The sequence below is a fragment of the Zosterops lateralis genome, assembly GCF_965231275.1.
Source record: "Zosterops lateralis genome assembly, chromosome: 2".
Taxonomy (NCBI): domain Eukaryota; kingdom Metazoa; phylum Chordata; class Aves; order Passeriformes; family Zosteropidae; genus Zosterops; species Zosterops lateralis.
In genome coordinates, this window is record NC_139763.1 from 2,099,355 (window position 1) to 2,120,376 (window position 21,022).

Genomic DNA, 21,022 nt, shown 5'->3' on the forward strand with positions numbered 1-21,022 from the left:
AAGGACTTCGAGTTGTTAGGGAAAAAAAATAATAAAAATAATAAAAAAAATCAAGTTGTGCAGCTCTTCAGGCTGTGAATGTGCCAAAACAACAGCACAGCAACCCCAGTCTGGAATACGAACCAGACACAAAGAACTTTCATTAAAAAGCCACAATTTTCTGCGCGGAGTTTTCCCTGGAGAGAGAGAGCGACGAGTTCCTCCTCAGTGGGGATGGATTTTACACTTCGTTAAGTGCCTTGATCTTTTCAGCACATTTAGGCTGGGACACGACAACTTAATCTGGAGTTTGGGCTGGATTAATGGTTTAGACAATCATTTTTGTGCTCCTGGGTGTCTGCAGGTGCCCCACAGACTCCTTGAAAAGTGAAATATTCCACGTTCTTGCCACAGGAGTTGGTTTAAAAGAGGTGGGTTTGCACTTTTTTTTTAGCTGCAGAGTCACAAGGGAATTTTTAAAAGACTCAAAATTCTCCTGTGATGTTTTCCAAGGTGGGAATTAGTCCCACAGGGGGATGTTGGACTGATGGGGGAAAGGGAGAACATTCCCAGCTGTTCCCAGGAGAACCTCGTGGATTATTCCAACAATTCCCGATGCCAGGGGCTGCTCCCTGACATTGGTGTGGACTAAACCATCCTTGGAATGTGGTTTCCATCTGGATATTCCAGTGAAATAAAGATGTAAAGGAAAAAAGCTGAAGGATCTCAGTGCTGGAAACGCTTCCCAGGAGAACCTCATGGATTATTCCAACAATTCCCAGTGCCAGGGGCTGCTCCCTGATATTGGCGTGGACCAAACCGTCCTTGGAATGTGATTTCCATCTGGATATTCCAGTGAAATAAAGATGTAAGGGAAAAAAAAGCTGAAGGATCTCAGTGCTGGAAATGCTTCCCAGGAGAACCTCATGAATTATTCCAACAATTCCCAATGCCAGGGGCTGCTCCCTGACATTGGTGTGGACTGAACCATCACTGAAATGTGGTTTCCATCTGGATATTCCAGTGAAATAAAGATGTAAAGGAAAAAAGCTGAAGGATCTCAGTGCTGGAAGCACTTCCCAGGAGAACCTCATGGATTATTCCAACAATTCCCAGTGCCAGGGACTGTTCCCTGACATTGGCACGGAGTAAACCATCCTTGGAATGTGGTTTCCATCTGGATATTCCAGTGAAATAAAGATATAGGGAAAAAAGCTGAAGGATTTCAGTGCTAGAAACGCTTCCCAAGAGAACCTCATGGATTATTCCAACAATTCCCAGTGCCAGGGGCTGCTCCCTGATATTGGCATGGACCAAACCATCCTTGGAATGTGATTTCCATCTGGATATTCCAGTGAAATAAAGATGTAAGGAAAAAAGCTGAAGGATCTCAGTGCTGGAAGCACTTCCCAGGAGAACCTCATGGATTATTCCAACAATTCCCAATGCCAGGGGCTGCTCCCTGATATTGGCATGGACTGAACCATCCTTGGAATGTGGTTTCCATCTGGATATTCCAGTGAAATAAAGATGTAAGGAAAAAAGCTGAAGGATCTCAGAGCTGGAAGCACTTCCCAGGAGAACCTCATGGATTATTCCAACAATTCCAAATGTCAAGGGCTGCTCCCTGACACTGGTGTGGACCAAACCATCCTTGGAATGTGGTTTCCATCTGGATATTCCAGTGAAATAAAGATGTAAGGAAAAAAAAAAAGCTGAAGGATCTCAGAGCTGGAAGCACTTCCCGGAAGAACCTCATGGATTATTCCAACAATTCCCAATGCCAGGGGCTGCTCCCTGATATTGGCATGGACTGAACCATCATTGGAATGTGGTTTCCATCTGGATATTCCAGTGAAATAAAAATGTAAGGGAAAAAAAAGAGTTTTAGCGACAGCTCATTCCCTTGACTTCCTGGACAGTGAAGGATGGGAAGGTGATTCCCAATCTCTGGGGAATCCCAATTCAAGAAAAATGTGGATCTGTTGAAATGAGGCCAGGATGGTCTGAGCATCCTGATTTCAGGATTTCAATTGGAAGAATTTTGGCAAGTTTGGGTCCTTTTTCCTGCCCCTCATTTCATCTCAGGCCATGTGGTGCCAATCACTCCATTTCCTAAAATTTTTGGATTTTTTTTTTCCATTTTTTCAATTTTAATTTTCAACTGTTTTGCATCGTATCTCTTGTCCAGAGCGCTCGATTGACTTTGTTCTCTGATTTCAAGATTTCAGTCCCTTTCCTGAAAAGAAGAATTTCCCTTTCAAGAAAAGGAATGAAAATTGTGATTTCAATGAGCAATAATTGGGCAAGCTTCAGTCCATGTCCCTGCACTTCAGCTCATCCCATTCACTTGCATTGTTTTCACTTGGTTTTGAAATTTTTCCTTTCTTTTCTTCTGTTACATTTAATTCCTTCCAATTTTTCTCCTCTCTCTTTATTTGCGTTTCTTCCCCGACTTCAAGATTTCAATTGGACTAATTTTGGCAAGTTTTGATCCTTTTCACTGCCCCTCGTTTCCTCTCAGCCCATTTGGTGCCAATCGCTGCATTTCCAAATTTTCTCAGTTTTTTTCATTCACATTGTTTTTAAATCATGTCTGAAATTGGAATGAAATTCTAAATATAGCACGTTTCAAGAATTAATTGTGTTAGAAGCCGTTAAGAGACCCTGGACACCAGGTCTGGTGCTCTGAGCAGCACAAAGACATTGGTAGAATGTGGATGATGTAGAGAATTATGTGTTTAGAATTAGTAGTAATTATTGGTACGAAATTGTAAATATAGCATGTTTCAAGAGTTAATTGGGTTAGAAAACTTTAAGAGACCTTGGACATCAGGTCTCATGTTCTGAGCAGCACAGAGACACTGGTAGAACGTGGGTGATGTAGAGAATTGCGTGTCTAGAATTAGTACTAATTATTGGTATAAAATTGGAAATATAGCACATTTCAAGAGTTAATTGGGTTAGAAAACTTTAAGAGACCTTGGACACCAGGTCTGGTGCTCTTAACAGCACAAAGTCACTGGTATAATGTGGGTGATGTAGAGAATTATGTGTTTAGAATTAGTACTAATTATTGGTATAAAATTGGAAATTTAGCACGTTTCAAGAGTTTATTGGGTTAGAAACCTTTAAGAGACCTTGGACACCAGGTCTGGTGCTCTGAGCAGCACAAAGTCATTGGTATAATGTAGATGATGTAGAGAATTGTGTGTCTAGAATTAGTACTAATTATTGGTATAAAATTGGAAATATAGCACGTTTCAAGAGTTAATTGGGTTAGAAACCTTTAAGAGACCCTGGACACCAGGTCTGCTGCTCTGAGCAGCACAAAGACACTGGTAGAATGTGGATGATGTAGAGAATTATGTGTTTAGAATTAGTAATTATTGGTACAAAATTGTAAATATAGCACGTTTCAAGAGTTAATTGGGTTAGAAGTCTTTAAGAGACCTTGGACACCAGGTCTGGTGCTCTGAGCAGCACAAAGTCATTGGTATAATGTAGGTGATGTAGAGAATTGGGTGTTTAGAATTAGTAGTAATTATTGGTACAAAATTGTAAATATAGTACATTTCAAGAATTAATTTGGTTAGAAGTCCTTAAGAGACCTTGGACACCAGGTCTGGTGCTCTGAGCAGCACAAAGACATTGGTAGAATGCAAGTGATATAAAGAATATTGTGTTTAGAATGGGTAGTAATTATTGGTACAAAATTGTAAATATAGCATGTTTTGAGAGTTAATTGGGTTAGAAACAATTAAGAGACCTTGGACACCAGGTCTGGTGCTCTGAGCAGCACAGAGTCATTTGTAGAACATGGGTGATGTAAAGAATTGCGTGTTTAGAATTAATAGTAATTATTGGTACAAAACCGTAAATACAGCACGTTTCAAGAGTTAATTGGGTTAGAAACCTTTAAGAGACTTTGGACACCAGATCTGGTGCTCTGAGCAGCACAAAGACACTGGTAGAATGTAGATGATTTAAAGAATTATGTGTTTAGAATTGGTAGTAATTATTGGTACAAAATTGTAAATATAGTATGTTTTGAAAGTTAATTGGGTTAAAAGACATTAAGAGAGCTTGGGCACCAAGTCTGGTGTTTTAAGCCTCAGTGCATTAAGCCTGGTGTTGGTGGTGTGCTGACCTTCAGATAAAAAATTTAATAAACACCTTTCAAGATCAAGCTGTAAGTTCGGCTCTTCTTTCCAGCTCTGACACGGGACTTTGAAAAAGGAAAAAAACACCTTAATTAGGGGAATCTTGGACTCAAAATCCAAGACCGTCACTTCCTCCTCCTCCATCCCTTCCCTTGGAATCCCTCTGGAAGCCTTTTGTTTGGGGATCACAACTGGGGCCCTGAGTCAGGATCCCACAAAGTCCTGCTGGAGCCAGCCTGGAGTGAGCACCTGCTCCGAGGCGTTTCCTGTGTGGGCGGCCAAAATTCGGGGATGTTTCAAATCCCAACGGCGGAAAATTCCCAATTTCCAAAAGTTGGGGGTTAAAACGTGATGACACCATCTCAATTCTCAGCCCTGCTGGAGTTTGGTGTAAAAGCTGCTCAATTTTGTGGGATTTAGGGAAGAAGAGAAGAGACCTGGTCCAAAGTTTTTAGTTTAGCCACATTTCATCTTCTCTTGTTCTATCCAAGTGCTGTTCCCATCCCAGGCTCATGTTGGAAAAAAAAAGGAATAAATGTGGTAGTAATTTTGAAATATTTTTCCCACGTCTCTCTTTCATCTTGCATATATTATTATTATTATTATTATTACTATTATTATTATTACTATTATTACTATTACTATATAATTATTATTGTTATTATTGACATTATTGTTGTTATTATTATTATTATTATTTCAGGGTCTATTATATTTGAAATTCAAGAATTTTTCTGTTTCCCGACTAGAAAAAAAAGAAAAAAAAAAAGGAAAAAAAAAAGAAAGGAAAGGAAAGGAAAGGAAAGGAAAGGAAAGGAAAGGAAAGGAAAGGAAAGGAAAGGAAAGGAAAGGAAAGGAAAGGAAAGGAAAGGAAAGGAAAGGAAAGGAAAGGAAAGGAAAGGAAAGGAAAGGAAAGGAAAGGAAAGGAAAGGAAAGGAAAGGAAAGGAAAGGAAAGGAAAGGAAAGGAAAGGAAAGGAAAGGAAAGGAAAGGAAAGGAAAGGAAAGGAAAGGAAAGAAAAGAAAAGAAAAGAAAAGAAAAGAAAAGAAAAGAAAAGAAAAGAAAAGAAAAGAAAAGAAAAGAAAAGAAAAGAAAAGAAAAGAAAAAGAAAAAAAAAAGAAAAAAGAAGAAAAGAAGAAAAGAAAAAAGAAAAAAGAAAATATAAAAGAAAAAAGAAAAGAAAAAAGAAATAAAGAAGAAAAGAAAAAAGAAAAAACTAAAAATAAAAAAGACAAGAAAAAAAAAAAAAAGGAAGGAAATAAAACACTCAAAATTGCCAAAGAGAATTTTTATGCTCCACAAAAACTCCTTCATAATTAGACCAAAATTCTATATTTCAAAAGTCCCAAAGCACTCGAAAGAAACATGGAATGAAGGTTTGGAAGAACTGAAGGAATTCAGCCCCTAAGTAGCAAAAATAGTCCAAAAATCATTGCTCCCAAAATGTGGCCAAGGGTGATGGATGGGAGGGGGAAAAAAAAAATCAAGGTTTGGAATTTTTCCAAGGAAAATTGCAGAGATTCCTCAGCAGGAGGACAAAGTTCATCCTGGGAGGAAATCGGAGCTCCTGATGACTGAGGGAAATGCAGAAAATGCATCAAAATCATCAATGGCAAAAGGATTTCATGGGTTGTCCTTGACTTTGGAAGAAATGCAGGATTTTCTCTTGAATCCCAAAGATAAATGTGTGGCCAAGTGGTTCCAGTGCTGTCAGAACCAAGTGCATGGCAAAGAGAAAAGAACAAGGATTAAATTCCACTTAAAAATTGAGACTTTGAAAGGCAGAAATGAGGATTTTCCTGGAGAAAGGAGGAAAAACTGAGCAGAAAATTCTCTTCCAACTAAAGCAGTGAGGCTGCCCTGGGAGCCTTCCCTTGGTGGGATCAGCCTGATACTGAGGTGGTGCTAAAGATCATGGAATGGTTTGGGATGGGAGAGAACTTAATAAAGATCATCCATGGGCAGGGACACCTCCCACTGTCCCCAATGTCCAACCTGGCCTTGGGCACTGCCAGGGATCCAGGGGCAGCCACAGCAAATCTGGGAAACCTGTGCCAGGGAAGAATTCCTTCCTAATATCGAGTCTAAACCTTCCCTCTCTCAGTTTGAAGCCGTTATTCCTTGTCCTGTCACTGCAAGCCCTTGGAAAATGTCTCTGATAGTGGGTGCTGAGAACGTGGAATGATGGAATGATGAAATCATGGAATGATGGAATTACAAAATCATGGAATCATGGAATGGTTTGGGTTGGAAGGACCCTAAATCCCATCCAGTGCCACCCCTGCCATGGCAGGGACACCTCCCACTGTCCCCAATATCCAACCTGGCCTTGGGCACTGCCAGGGATCCAGGGGCAGCCACAGCAAATCTGGGAATTCCCTCCCAGCCCCTCCCAGGGAACAATTCCTGCCCCAGATCCCATCAAATCCTACTCTGAAGCCATTCCCTGTGTCCTGTCCCTCCATCCCTTGTCCCCAGTCCCTCTGCAGCTCTCCTGGAGCCCCTTGAGGTGCTCTGAGCTCTCCCTGGAGCTTCTCCTCTCCAGGTGAGCCCCCCCAGCTCTCCCAGCCTGGCTCCAGAGCAGAAACTTGGAATAACAGGAATTTTTGAGGATAAATATGGGATGACATGACCAAAGCTCATCCCCTCAGGGATGGTGGTGCTGTAATGAGTTGGGACTGGATGATCCTGAAGGTTTCTTCCCACCTTCATGGTGACTCCAAACCTCCCATTCCAATCCCTGGCCACTCTTCCAGGCAAAAAAAAAAAAAAAAAAAAAAAAAAAAAAAAAAAAAATTCCAAATTTCCAATCTGAACCTGCCCTGGTTCAACTTTGCTCTGTTTGACTTTGACCCTGCTCTCACCCTGCCCTTTTCCACAAAAATTCTCCTCTCCTCAAGCTCTGAAGATAAATTGAAATTTGAAAAAAATGAAATAAATAAATTAAAAATGTTGATAGAGCAAACATGAGTCACATTCCATGATCTCCAGTGGGTTGGGTGAGGCAAACACCCCAGGAGAGGGGGTGGGACTCCAAGGAAGGTCCTGGGTTGTGTTTGACCACGATGAGACATTTTTAGCACGTTAAAAAAGGTTCCCCTGGGAAAAAAAAAAAATAAAATGAAACTCTACTGGTGAACTGATGAACTCATGTCCCCACTGTGGAACAGGCAAGCTCTAGAATTTGCTGAACAATTCCATCAGTCTCCTTTATTCCGTGGAAAACCAGAAAAAGAGAATTTCTCACCTACAAAGCAGCAGAGCCGCCCACCCCAGAGGTGATGTCATCCCACATCCCTCTTGAAAAATTCCTGTTATTCCAAAGCCTTTTCTATTGAGCCAGGCTGGGAGAGCTGGGGGTGCTCACCTGGAGAAGGAGAAGCTCCAGGGAGAGCTCAGAGCACCTCAAGGGGCTCCAGGAGAGCTGGGGAGGGACTGGGGACAAGGGATGGAGGGACAGGACACAGGGAATGGCTTCAGAGTAGGATTTGATGGGATTTGGGGCAGGAATTGTTTCCTGGGAGGGTGGGGAGGGGCTGGGATGGAATTCCCAGATTTGCTGTGGCTGCCCCTGGATCCCTGGCAGTGCCCAAGGCCAGGGTGGACATTGGGGACAGTGGGAGGTGTCCCTGCCCATGGTCTGAGATGACCTTTAGGTCTTTTTGAAGTGCCCCTGTCATCACCTTTAAATTTGAATTTTGCAACTAATTTAAAAGAAAAAAAAATAAAATCCCACCCTTGATCCTTATAAAGAGGTTTGGGTTGCTTGGGAATTTTTCACTGGATGTGTCTGTGCTCCTCCAACTCATTTATTTTCACTTGGGTTTATGGAAATCTTAATTTTTTTTCAGGAAGGAGAGCCTTGGAATTGTTTGGGTTGGGAAAGATTATTCCATTCCAGCCCAGCCATGAGCAGGGACACCTCCCACTGTCCCCAATGTCCAGCCTGGCCTTGGGCACTGCCAGGGATCCAGGGGCAGCCACAGCAAATCTGGGAATTCTATTCCTGGTTATGTGAATCATTTGGGTTCTCTGTTTATAAAAAGGACTCAAACTCTTGCTCTGCCAAATAAAAATGAGTCAAAATTCAAAGGCCTGGCTGGTCAGAAACCTCCCAGATCTGAGATGAATTCACTGATTACTTTTAGGTGAGGTAAAAAAAACCCAACAAAACCCAAGAGAAGCATTTTCAGAGCATGAAAAGATTTTTTTTTTTTTAATCTCAGCACTTCTGAAGTGAAACTGTTGAATCTTCATCTCTTGTACTTTAAAAAGCTCTTGTTGTTGTTGTTGTTGTTGTTGTTTTAACGGTTGAGTTTTCCTTTGTCTCCTACTACAAAGCGCGAGGAACCTGAAAGGAAACATCCCAAACATTTCACTTGGGTTCCAGGGAATCTTTTTGAGAGAGATCCAAACTCAAACCCTCCTGCTCTTTGATTTGCCAGGAGCAGAGACATCTCCATTTTTTTTAAAATTTTTTTTTTTAATCCTTTTTCTTCCCACTTTTTTATTTTTTTTTTCCCCCAGGCAGGTGGGAATTTCTGTGCAGAATTTTAGGTGGCTCATGGGATCCGTGCCCTCAAATTTAAAGTAGGTTTTAAAGTGATATAAAACACAATCAAATGAAAAGGAACAAAAATAAATATGAAAATAAAAACACCAGCCACGAGGTTTGGTTTATTTTTTTTCCCCCAAGAGCCAGAATTCCACTGAGTTCTTATTTTTCCATCTTTTTGAATCAGATTTGGGCATGAAGTTGCAAACTTTTTTTTTTTCTTGGTTTCATCTTTATTTTTTTAATTTTTATAATAATTGGACCACACAGCCTCCTGTCAGCAGAGCTTTTACTGTCACCCTTCAACATCTTGGCCCTTTCGTGTCCAGTTCACACTTTTCAGGCACTTTATAAAATTGGTGCCCGAGAAGATTCATTTAATAAATTGAGATTCCCAGCAGCGGCTTTCTCTTCCAGGAAAAAAAAAATAAATAAAATAAAAAAGAGGATTAAATCACATTGTGTGACACTTCCAACTGGGGGAAGGAAAATCCATGAATTCCCTATTTTCTGTCTTCTATATAAATCTGTATTTACAAGCACCCCCTGCAAATTATAAAAGTTCTAAATTTGACCACCAATAAATTAAAATTTAATTTAAATACGACACCACTTTTTTTTTTTTTTGCTTGACACGCCCACCTAATTAACATAACGAGAGAAAATATTGGTGCTAAATAATGATGCAATTTTGTGTCTGCTCCTTTCCAAGGTTCAACCTCCCACCCAGGAGGAGGAGGAGCAGACAGATTACCCTGGAAAACCTCTCCAAAAAAAACCCCAAATCCAGCCTGGAAAGGCAAGAATCTGAGCAGGGATTGACTTTGGGTACAAGTGGGTGGTAGGAACATAAAAGGGATGGCATCAGATTAGAGCTGGGCCTTTGATCTGGGCTCAAAAACAATAAAAGAGTCATAAAGGACTTTCACTCTGCATCTCAAAGCTCCAGACAGGCCTTACCCAGGCTCCCACTGCCCCAGGGCTGATGTTATCACCTGGCTTTACCCAGCACTAAACACAGCACTGAGGGCTGAGGGGGGTTGGCTGAGGCTCCTCAGCCTCATCCAGCTCAGCCTCATCCAGCTCAGCCTCATCACTCATCCAGCTCAGCCTCATCAAGCCCCATCTTCATCCAGCTTCATCTTCATCCATCCCATCTTCATCCATCCCATCCTCATCCTCCTCATCCAGCCTCATCCTCATCCAGCTCAGTCTCATCCAGTTTATCCTAAACCTAATCCTAATCCTCATGCAGTTTATTTTCATCCAGCCTCACCTTTATCCAACTGATCCTCTTCCTGTTCATCCTGATCCAGCCCACGGTCATCCAGCCCCATTTTCCCAGCCCATTCTCGTCCAATTTATCCTCATCCATTTTATCCTAACCCTTATCCAGTCCATCTTCATCCAGCCTCATCTTTATCCAGCCCATCCTCTTCCTGTTCATCCTCATCCAGCCCACGGTCATCCAGCCCCATTTTCCCAGCCCATTCTCATCCAATTTATCCTCATCCAGGTTATACTGACCCTAATCCTCATCCAGTTTATCTTCATCCAGCCTTACTTTTATCCATCCCATCTTTTTCCAGCCCATCCTCTTCCAGCTCATCCTCATCCAGCTCATCCTCATCCTCCTCATCCATCCCATCCTCATCCAGCCTCATCTTCATCCATCCCATCTTCATCAAGCTCATCCTCATCCTCCTCATCCAGCCTCATCCTCATCCAGCCCCATCTTCGTCCAGCCCATCCTCATCCAATTTATCCTCATCCAGTTTATCCTAACCCTAATCCTCATCCAGTTTATCTTCATCCAGCCTCACCTTTATCCAGCCCATCTTTATCCAGCCCATCCTCTTCCAGTTCAGCCTTATGCATTTTATCCTCATCCATCCCATCTTCATCCAGCCTCATCTTCATCCATCCCAGCCTCATCCAGCTCATTCTCATCCAGCCCATCCTCGTCCATCCCATCCTCATCCAGCCCAGCCTCATGAATCCCATCCTCATCCAGCTCATACTCGTCCTCCTCATCCAGCCTCATCCTCATCCAGATCATCCTCATCCAGCCCCATATTCATCCAGCCCAATCTCATCAAATTTATCCTCATCCAGTTTATCCTAACCCTAATCCTCATCCTGTTTATCTTCATCCAGCCTCACTTTCATCCATCCTGTCTTTATCCAGCCCATCCTCTCCCAGTTCAGCCTTATCCATCTCATCCATTTTATCCTCATCTGTCCCATCCTCATCCAGCCTCATCCTCATCCAGCTCAGTCTTAGCCAGCCCCATCTTCTTTCAACTCATCCTCATCCAGTTTATCCTACCCCTAACCCTAATCCTCATCCAGTTTATTTTCATCCAGCCTCACTTTCATCCAGTCTCATCTTCATCCATCCCATCCTCACCCAGCCCAGCCTCATCTTCCTCCACCTCATTCTCATCCAGTTTATCCTAAATTTAATCCTAATCCTCATCCAGTTTATTTTCATCCAGCCTCACCTTTATCCAGCCCATCCTCTTCCAGCCTCATCCTCATCCAGCCCATCTTTATCCAGCCCATCCTCATCCATTTTGTCCTCATCCAGTTTGTCCTAACCCTAATCCTAATCCTCATCCAGTTTATCTTCATCCAGCCTCATTTTTATCCAGCCCGACTTTATCCAGCCCATCCTCTTCCAGCTCAGCCTCATCCATTTTATCCTCATCCATCCCATCTTCATCCAGCCTCATCTTCATCCATCCCAGCCTCATCCAGCTCATTCTCATCCAGCCCATCCTCGTCCATCCCATCCTCATCCATCCCATCTTCATCCAGCCCATCCTCATGAATCCCATCCTCATCCAGCTCATACTCGTCCTCCTCATCCAGCCTCATCCTCATCCAGATCATCCTCATCCAGCCCCATATTCATCCAGCCCAATCTCATCAAATTTATCCTCATCCAGTTTATCCTAACCCTAACCCTAATCCTCATCCTGTTTATCTTCATCCAGCCTCACTTTCATCCATCCTGTCTTTATCCAGCCCATCCTCTCCCAGTTCAGCCTTATCCATCTCATCCATTTTATCCTCATCCAGTCCATCCTCATCCAGCCTCATCCTCATCCAGCCCCATCTTCATCCAGCCCATCCCCATCCAATTTATCCTCATCCAGTTTATCCTAACCCTAATCCTCATCCAGTTTATCTTCATCCAGCCTCATTTTTATCCAGCGCGACTTTATCCAGCCCATCCTCTTCCAGTTCAGCCTCATCCAGCCTCATCATCATCTGGCCTCATCTTCATCCAGCCCATCCTCACCAAGCTCATCCTCATCCTCCTCATCCAGCCCATCCTCATCCATCCCATCCTCATCCAGCCCATCTTTATCCAGCCCATCCTCATCCAATTTATCCTCATCCAGTTTGTCCTATCCCTAACCCTAATCCTCATCCAGTTTATCTTCATCCAGCCTCATTTTTATCCAGCCCGACTTTATCCAGCCCATCCTCTTCCAGCTCAGCCTCATCCATTTTATCCTCATCCATCCCATCTTCATCCAGCCTCATCATCATCTGGCCTCATCTTCATCCATCCCATCCTCATCAAGCTCATCCTCATCCTCCTCATCCATCCCATCCTCATCCAGCCCATCTTTATCCAGCCCATCCCCATCGAATTTATCCTCATCCAGTTTATCCTAAACCTAATCCTCATCCAGTTTATCTTCATCCAGCCTCACCTTTATCCAGCCCATCTTTTTCCAGCCCATCCTCTTCCAGTTCAGCCTTATGCATTTTATCCTCATCCATCCCATCCTCATCCAGCCCATTTCATCTTTTATTCTCATCCAGCCCATCCTCATCCAGTTTATCCTCATCCATCTCATCCTCATCCATCCCATCCTCATCCAGCCCAGTTTCCTCCTTCCTCACAGGAGCCACCATGGTCATGGATTTCTGGTGTCCCGTCCCATCCCCAGGGACAGCCCAATTCCATGGACTCAGAGAATCCTGGAATGGTTTGGGTTGGAAGGGACCTTAAAGCTCATCCAGATCCTTGGGCAGGGACACCTCCCACTGTCCCCAATGTCCAACCTGGCCTTGGGCACTGCCAGGGATCCAGGGGCAGCCACAGCAAATCTGGGAATTCCATCCCAGCCCCTCCCCACCCTCCCAGGGAATAATTCCTGCCCAACATCCCACTAAACTTGTCATTTCTCAGTGTGAAGCCATTCCCTGTGTCCTGTCCCTTTGGCCCTTGGGAATTGTCTCTCTCCAGGTTTCCTGGGGCTCCTCCAGGCCCTGCAAGGCCACCCTGAGCTCAGCCCAAAGCTTCTCCTGTCCAGGCTGAACAATCCCAGCTGTGCCAGCCTTTCCTCCCAGCAGAGCTGCTCCATCCCTCTGCTCATCCTGGAGCCTCCTCTGGGCTCTCTCCTGCAGCTCCACGTCCTCCCTGGGCTGGGCCCCAGGGCTGGGGCAGCTCTGCAGGTGGGGCCTCACCTGGGGGGGCACAGGGGCACAATCCCAATCCCTTTCCTGATCCCAATCCCTTTCCTGTCCCAATCCCTTTCCTGATCCCAATCCCTTTCCTGCTTTTGAATCCATGAAAACCTGCAGCAAACACACAAATATTTCACTCCCCATCCATCAAGGTTCTCATAAAATGCCTTGGAAATATCAAAATTCAGGTGTCACTTGAGCTGTGCTGTGACATGAACCCCTCTGGCCTCAAACACACAAAGTTTCGTTTGCACAAAACCCGATATTCAAATGCAGGAATATATTCCTTTTACCTAATTTAACCAATTAATTTTCCTACTCTTGGTGCCTTTTTACCACTGCCCTGCCTCCCATTAACCCTCCCAAAAAAAGACCCAACTCATCCTCAAATCCTCTCGTTTTCCTGTCACCCACCAGGATTTTTTTTTGACAGATTCCCCTGGGAAAAAAAAATTTAAAAAACCCCAATCTTGACTCTCCCAGTGCCCTCATTTACCTTTTGCATGACAAAAGCTCAGCCTTTAATGGTGAATGGATGTTTTGTGTCCAACCAGGTGTCTCGCAGAGCATTAAAAGTCAGCAAAAAGCCAATTTGCTTTTCATTTAAAAACTTTTTTCGTTTCAATCGCTGCCAAGGCCTCGGGGCTAAAACACAAATTTGGGTTTAAGGCAGACAGGGAGGTTTTAAAGTTTTTTTTTTGTTTTGTTTTGGTTTTTGTATTTATCACCCCTAATCCCATTGCTCTGGCAGAGATCTGGAGAAGTAAAAATGTACAGTCATGATCGTGGTAAATTGATCCCACAAATAAACTAATTTCTGTCCATTTAGGTGAAAAGAATGATCAGAAATAAATCTCTGGATTGAAAGAAGTTGGAATCTCCTCATGGAGATCCCGAACCTTTCACTCGCCGATGGATTTAATCAGAGTTTAATGAGGATTTTTTTGCAGTTGTGATTCTACACGTTTGGAAATCAACACAAATCCGTTCCTGCTCTCCCAAAACCACCCCAAATCCTTGGAAGAGGGTTTTAAGCAAGAGCCTAAATTCCCTCCCACCAAGGACATTTTGGAATTCCTACACCTGGAAGGATTTCTGTACATTCCCAATTTATGCACTTGAGTATCCCCAGGGAATTTAATTGAGGCTGATCCCACTGGTGAAGGCACTTGGGGGAAAGAGCCTTTAATGTTTTCAAGAAGGAAAAAAATCATGGATGCACCAGAAAAGATGGGAATTCCAGCCTGGAGCAGGGTCCTGGCAGGGATCTGAGGTCCTGAGGAGAGAGGAGCCCACCTGGAGCAGGTTTGGTGGGAAGGGCTTGGGATTCCATGGGAGAAGGGACCCACCCTGGGGCATTTCCTGAAGGATTGACCCCATGGGATAAAGGGATTGACACTGGGGCAGTTCCTGAAGGAATGACCCCATGGGATGAAGGGATTGACACTGGGGCAGTTCCTGAAGGATTGACCCCATGGGATGAAGGGATTGACACTGGGGCAGTTCCTGAAGGATTGACCCCATGGGATGAAGGGATTGACACTGGGGCAGTTCCTGAAGGATTGACCCCATGGGGTAAAGGGATTGACACTGGGGCAGTTCCTGCAGGATTGACCCCATGGGATGAAGGGATTGACACTGGGGCAGTTCCTGAAGGAATGACCCCATGGGATGAAGGGATTGACACTGGGGCAGTTCCTGAAGGATTGACCCCATGGGATGAAGGGATTGACACTGGGGCAGATCCTGAAGGATTGACCCCATGGGATGAAGGGATTGACACTGGGGCAGTTCCTGCAGGATTGACCCCATGGGATGAAGGGATTGACACTGGGGCAGTTCCTGAAGGATTGACCCCATGGGATGAAGGGATTGACACTGGGGCAGTTCCTGCAGGATTGACCCCATGGGATGAAGGGATTGACACTGGGGCAGTTCCTGAAGGGCTGACCCCATGGGATAAAGGGATTGACACTGGGGCAGTTCCTGAAGGATTGACCCCATGGGATAAAGGGATTGACACTGGGGCAGTTCCTGAAGGAATGACCCCATGGGGTAAAGGGATTGACACTGGGGCAGTTCCTGAAGGACTGACCACATGGGAAAAGGGATCAGTTCCTGTAGGACTGACCCCATGGCTAAAAGGATTAGTTCCTGAGGGACTGACCCCATGGAAGTTGGAGCAGTTTCTGAAGGATTGACCCCATGAGAAAAAGGACTTGCTCTGGAGAAATTCCTGAAGAATTGAGCCCATGGAAAAAGGAACCCAAGCTGGAGCAGTTCCTGCAGGAATGACCCCATAGGAAAAAGGGACCCACATTGGGGCAGCTCCTGTAGGACTGACCCCATGGATAAAAGGATCAGCTCCTGTAGGACTGATCCCATTGAAATGGGAGCACCTCCTGAAGGACTGAGCCCTTGGGAAAAGGGATCCACACTGGGGCAGTTCCTAAAGGACAGATCCCATGGGAAAAGGGACTTGCTCTGGAGCAGTTCCTGAAGGACTGACTTCATACAAAGAGGAGTCAGTTCTTGAAGGATTGACCCCATGGAAAAAGGGGATCAGTTCCTGAAAGATTTGCCCCAAGGAAAAAGGGATCAGTTCCTAAAAGGACTGACCATGTGGATAAAAGGATTAGTTCCTGAAGGACTGAGCCCTTGGGAAAAGGGATCCACAATGGAGCAGTTCCTGAAGGACAGATCCCATGGGAAAAGGGACTTGCTCTGGAGCAGTTCCTGAAGGACTGACTTCATACAAAAAGGGGTCAGTTCTTGAAGGATTGACCCCATGGAAAAAGGGGATCAGTTCCTGAAAGATTTGCCCCAAGGAAAAAGGGATCAGTTCTTGAAGGGCTGACCCCAAGGAAAAAGATATCAATTCCTAAAAGGACTGACCCCATGGATAAAAGGATCAGTTCCTGAAGGATTGACCCCATGGATAAAGGATAATTCCTGCAGGACTGACCCCATGGAAAAGGGACTCACCTGCTCATAAACCCCATTCCCATCTCCCTGTCCCACTGGTGAGGAGAAGAGGGAGATTCAGGAATAAATCCAAGCCCAAAAAAGAGTGAAAGGGATGGAGTAAAGATGTTCTTAAATTTTTATTTGACTTCTCCTCCTGCTCTGCTTTTCTTGGTGATAAATCCAATTAATTTCCCCAAATCTGTTTTTTTTTTTCTGACAGCGATGAGTGACCTCTCCCTGTTTTTATCCCGATCCATGATTTTTTTTGTTGGATTTTCTCTCCCCTGCCCATCTGAGGAGGGACTTTGGGGTCAAACCATCCCATTTTGGGATTTTTTTTTTTCTTTTTGCAGCTGCCACTGAGGGAACCACCCCCAGGGAATGACTCAGCCGAGTTTCTCTCAACATTTCTCACAGGACAAAAATCTGTGAACCCAACTGTGCGTGGAGAACTCTGAGCTGCAGCTGAGTCATCTGTGGCCTGAACCTCCTTCAAATATCAAACTCAGGGTTGTCACTTTTGTCACCAAACCTGTGACAAAACTCACGCCTGGTGCTGAACGAATAACTGAAAAAAAAAAAAAAAAAACCCTCAGGGATTTTTCTCTTGAATTGAAAACTCACTTCAGTCTGAGTTTGTGACTTTATTTGGTTTTTTAGTGGGTTGTTTTTTTTTTTAAAAAAAAATTTATTTTTTTGGTTTTTTGTTTTGTTTTGTTTTGGTTTGGGTTTTTTATTGATTTTTTTTCTATTATTTTTTGGGGTTTTTTGGTTTTTTTTTGTTTTGTTTTGGGGTTTTTTTGGGGTTTTTTGTTTTGTTTTGTTTTTTTTTTTTTTTTGGTTGTTGTTGATGTTTCTTTTTTGGTAACAGTTGGAATTTTCAGTTGATGCTTTCAGCAGTTTGTCACCCACTCCTGGGGTTTTATTCCTGTTTCCTGGCTGGATTAACCCTGGAAAAAAAAATCAAAACTTCACTCTCAGAGATCCAAACCATCCCTTTGAGTGGTTTAAGAACAGCCCGGATGTGAATCTCTGTTTAATTCTATTTTAGATCACCATCAATTCTGGTTGTTGAAAAATCAGATTTTTTTTTTTTTTAAATTGAGGAGGAACTTTCAAATAATGAAGAAAAAAATCCCCTGAATTTCTCCTGGGATTAATCCCTGTGACGTGGAATTAAAAGAATAACAGAGCTCAGAGCAATTTAATTTTTTTACAAGAAGTAAAACCCACCTGCCCCAGCAGCTTTGGGATAAATCCTTCACCTCCTGCCTGTTGTTTTGCAAATCCCAGAGTTTTTCTCCCTGATTATTTCCATCCCCCCGAAAGTCACTTTTCCAATTTTCTCCCAGGAACCATCCACAGGAAATACCCAGTGCAGTTATATCCTATTAAATATCTAAATATGGATTTTAAAATAGCTTTTAAAAAGCTCCCACTGCCTTTTTCAGCATGAAAATTCAATGTACAGTGGGATTTCTATGACCACATTAAATATGAGATGCACAGAACCTCAAATAAAAGCAAATATTAATTTTTTTTTTCTGATAACAGGTAAAAGATAAGCATTGAAATTTGTTTAATTAATATAAATATAAAAAATATAAATTAATTGTAAAATATAAATTAATTAATATATATAAATTAATTGTAAATTAATATAAATTAATATAAAATAATATAAATTAATTGTAAAATAAATTAATTGTAAAAATTAAATATAAATTAATTGTAAAAACTGTGTGTTGAATTTGGGATAATTACAGGATTTAAGAACTTTTTATTCTAAATTTAGAATAAAAAGCAGAGGTGAAAAAAATATTAAAGGAGTTTGATGAATCATGAAAGAAATTAATTCTTTAAGTTGGTTTTTTTTTTTGCCCAATTTTTGTCTCAATTGCTGAGACAAAACAAAAACAAACAAAAAAACAAACAACAAAAACAAGCAAACAAAAAAAACCCCAACAACGACCAAAAAACCAAACAAAAAAAAAACCCAAACAAAAACCAAACCAAAACAAAATAAAATAGAAAAAAATCCCCCAAAATCAGTGAAAAGGAGCTTTGAATGTAACCAAAATTTTTAAGGTTTTTTTAAAGGTTTTTAAGAGTAAATTTGTGTCAAATTTTCCTGATTTTAGAGGGAAAACTCCCTCCCTGCTTCTCTTTCCTGCAGAAACCCTCTTCCCAAAAATAAAATAAAATGGGAAAAATAAAAATAAAAATAAAGATGTGAAAATAAAATAAAATAAAAATGGGAAAACTTGTCCATTTTGGATCCTCCAGATTCCCACCCCCAGAGCGGAACATCCTGATGATTTTTATTCCTCAAATCCATTTGTCCTGACCGTGTCACAAATATCTCCCAAAAGGGCTGAATTTTTTAATAAAGGAGTTTTTTATTTCCTGTTGGGTGAGGATGTAGAGGAGTTTTATTGGGATTCTGAGCCTTGTGAAAAAATCTCATTTTTTTTCCAGACAACTTTTGATCCACCTGGGGGGGCCTTGATTTGATTTGGTAAAAAATTTTTGGCTCCTTCACCAAACTTGATACAAGAATTGTGCAATAAACACGATTTAATTATGGTTTATTACATAAAACCACCATAATTATTGTAAAAAATCTCATTTTTTTTCCAGACAACTTTTGATCCACTTAGGGGGGTCTTGATTTGATTTGGTAAAAAAATTTTGGCTCCTTCACCAAACTTGATACAAGAATTGTGCAATAAACACCATTTAATTATGGTTTATTACATAAAACCACCACAATTAACGTGTAATTAATGCACTGTGGAGCTGTTTCATAAATTAACATCCAGATTAGCCCAGCCACACATGGAATAGAAAGAAAAGCTGCACAAAAAAATGTGTGAAGTAAATAGGAACCACATTTTAAATTTTGAAGTTGTATTTCCTGGAGTTCTCCATATGTCTCCTTAATTCCTCTCATGTTTCTGTGATTATTTGAATTTATTTCCTTTTTATTTTATTTTATTTTATTTTATTTTATTTTATTTTATTTTATTTTATTTTTATTTATTTTTATTTTATTATTTTTTTTTTTTAATTTTTTTTTTTAATTTTTCTTTTTATTTTTTGTCTCAGAACTGGTCCCAGTTCAGCTCTTGTAGAGCCAGAGACAAAACCAAGCTAAAATTTTAATAATAATTTATATAATAATATAAATAAAATTTGTATTACTTCATTATATTATTGTATATTATTATTATTATAATATAATATAATATAATATAATATAATAGTACATTATATTATATTATATTACATTATATTACATTATATTATATTATATTACATTACATTACATTACATTATATTATATTACATTATATCATATTATATTATATTACATTATATCATATTATATTATATTATATTATATTATATTATATTATATTATATTACATTATATTACATTACATTATATTACATTACATTACATTATATTATTATATTATTACATTGTATTATTTTATTATTATAAAAAATAATTTTTATAATAATATTTTTTAATATAATTTTCAGGGGTTTTTTTTGTTGGATTTCCAGCTGTTCTCTCCTCTTTGGAGAGAAAGAGATGCTAAAAAAAAATAAAAAATAAAATTAAATATGGAAGTTGTTTAGCTCCTTGTGCAGAGATTGAAATAAATTGATACGGAATAAATTTAGGATTAATTGATGGGATTTAAGTATTTGGAAGTGCAAAAAAAGTATCTAAAAACCTCTATTTTAACTGGGGGTTGGAACTGGATCATCCTCCCAACCCAAACCATCCCAAAATTCTTTGGAATTAAATGATTATTTTTTTCCCCAAGCATGGAAATACCCAATCCTGCATTTATTTCCCAGTATTGGATTTCCAGCTGTTCGTTTGGGATTTCTCTCCTCTTTGGAGAGAAAGAGACGCTGAAAAAAAGAAAATTAAATATGGAAATGGTGAGCTCCTTGTGCAGAGATTGAAATAAATTGATACGGAATAAATTTAGGATTAATTGATGGGATTTAAGTATTTTAAAGTGCAAAAAAAGTATCTAAAAACCTCTATTTTAACTGGGGGTTGGAACTGGATCATCCTCCCAACCCAAACCATCCCAAGATTCTTCGGAATTAACTGATTTTTATTTTTCCCCAAGCATGGAAATACCCAATCCTGCATTTATTTCCCAGTATTGGATTTCCAGCTGTTCGTTTGGGATTTCTCTCCTCTTTGGAGAGAAAGAGATGCTGAAAAAAAAAGCAAATTAAATATGGCAGTGGTGAGCTCTCCTCCAGGAGAATCCACCCTCTGGTTGAGCAGCAGAGGAAATTCCTGGTCCCCAAAAGGAGTGGAATTTCAACAACACAAAAGAGAAGAAATAAAAACCACTCCCCAGATGTTTATGTTGCAGGTGGAGGAGTTTTAAGGTCCTTTCCACCCCAAAATGTTTTTATTATTATTCTTTATTATTATTTATTATTATTTATTATTATTATTTATTATTATTTATTTATTATTTATTTATTATTTATTATTATTTATTATTCTGTGACAGAGATTTTTTTTTTTCAGTGTCAGGTCTGAGCTACAATAAATTTAATTTTGGAAGCCTCAGAGTCAGCAACCAGAATAAAACAGAGAACCAGGAAAAGCCGGGGAAGAGAATGTAAAATAATAATAATAATAATAATAATAATAATAATAATTTTAAAAATAAACACAATTAATGTGTGCACCACATTTTTTCCTCTGTTCCTTTGTGTTGCCTCCAGCTCAGGCCCACCCAGAAGAGTCTAAACACTGATTAATTCCTCATTCCTAAAAATAGGATGAGCTGCAAAGAGGTTTCCATCCTGCCAGGGTGGAATTC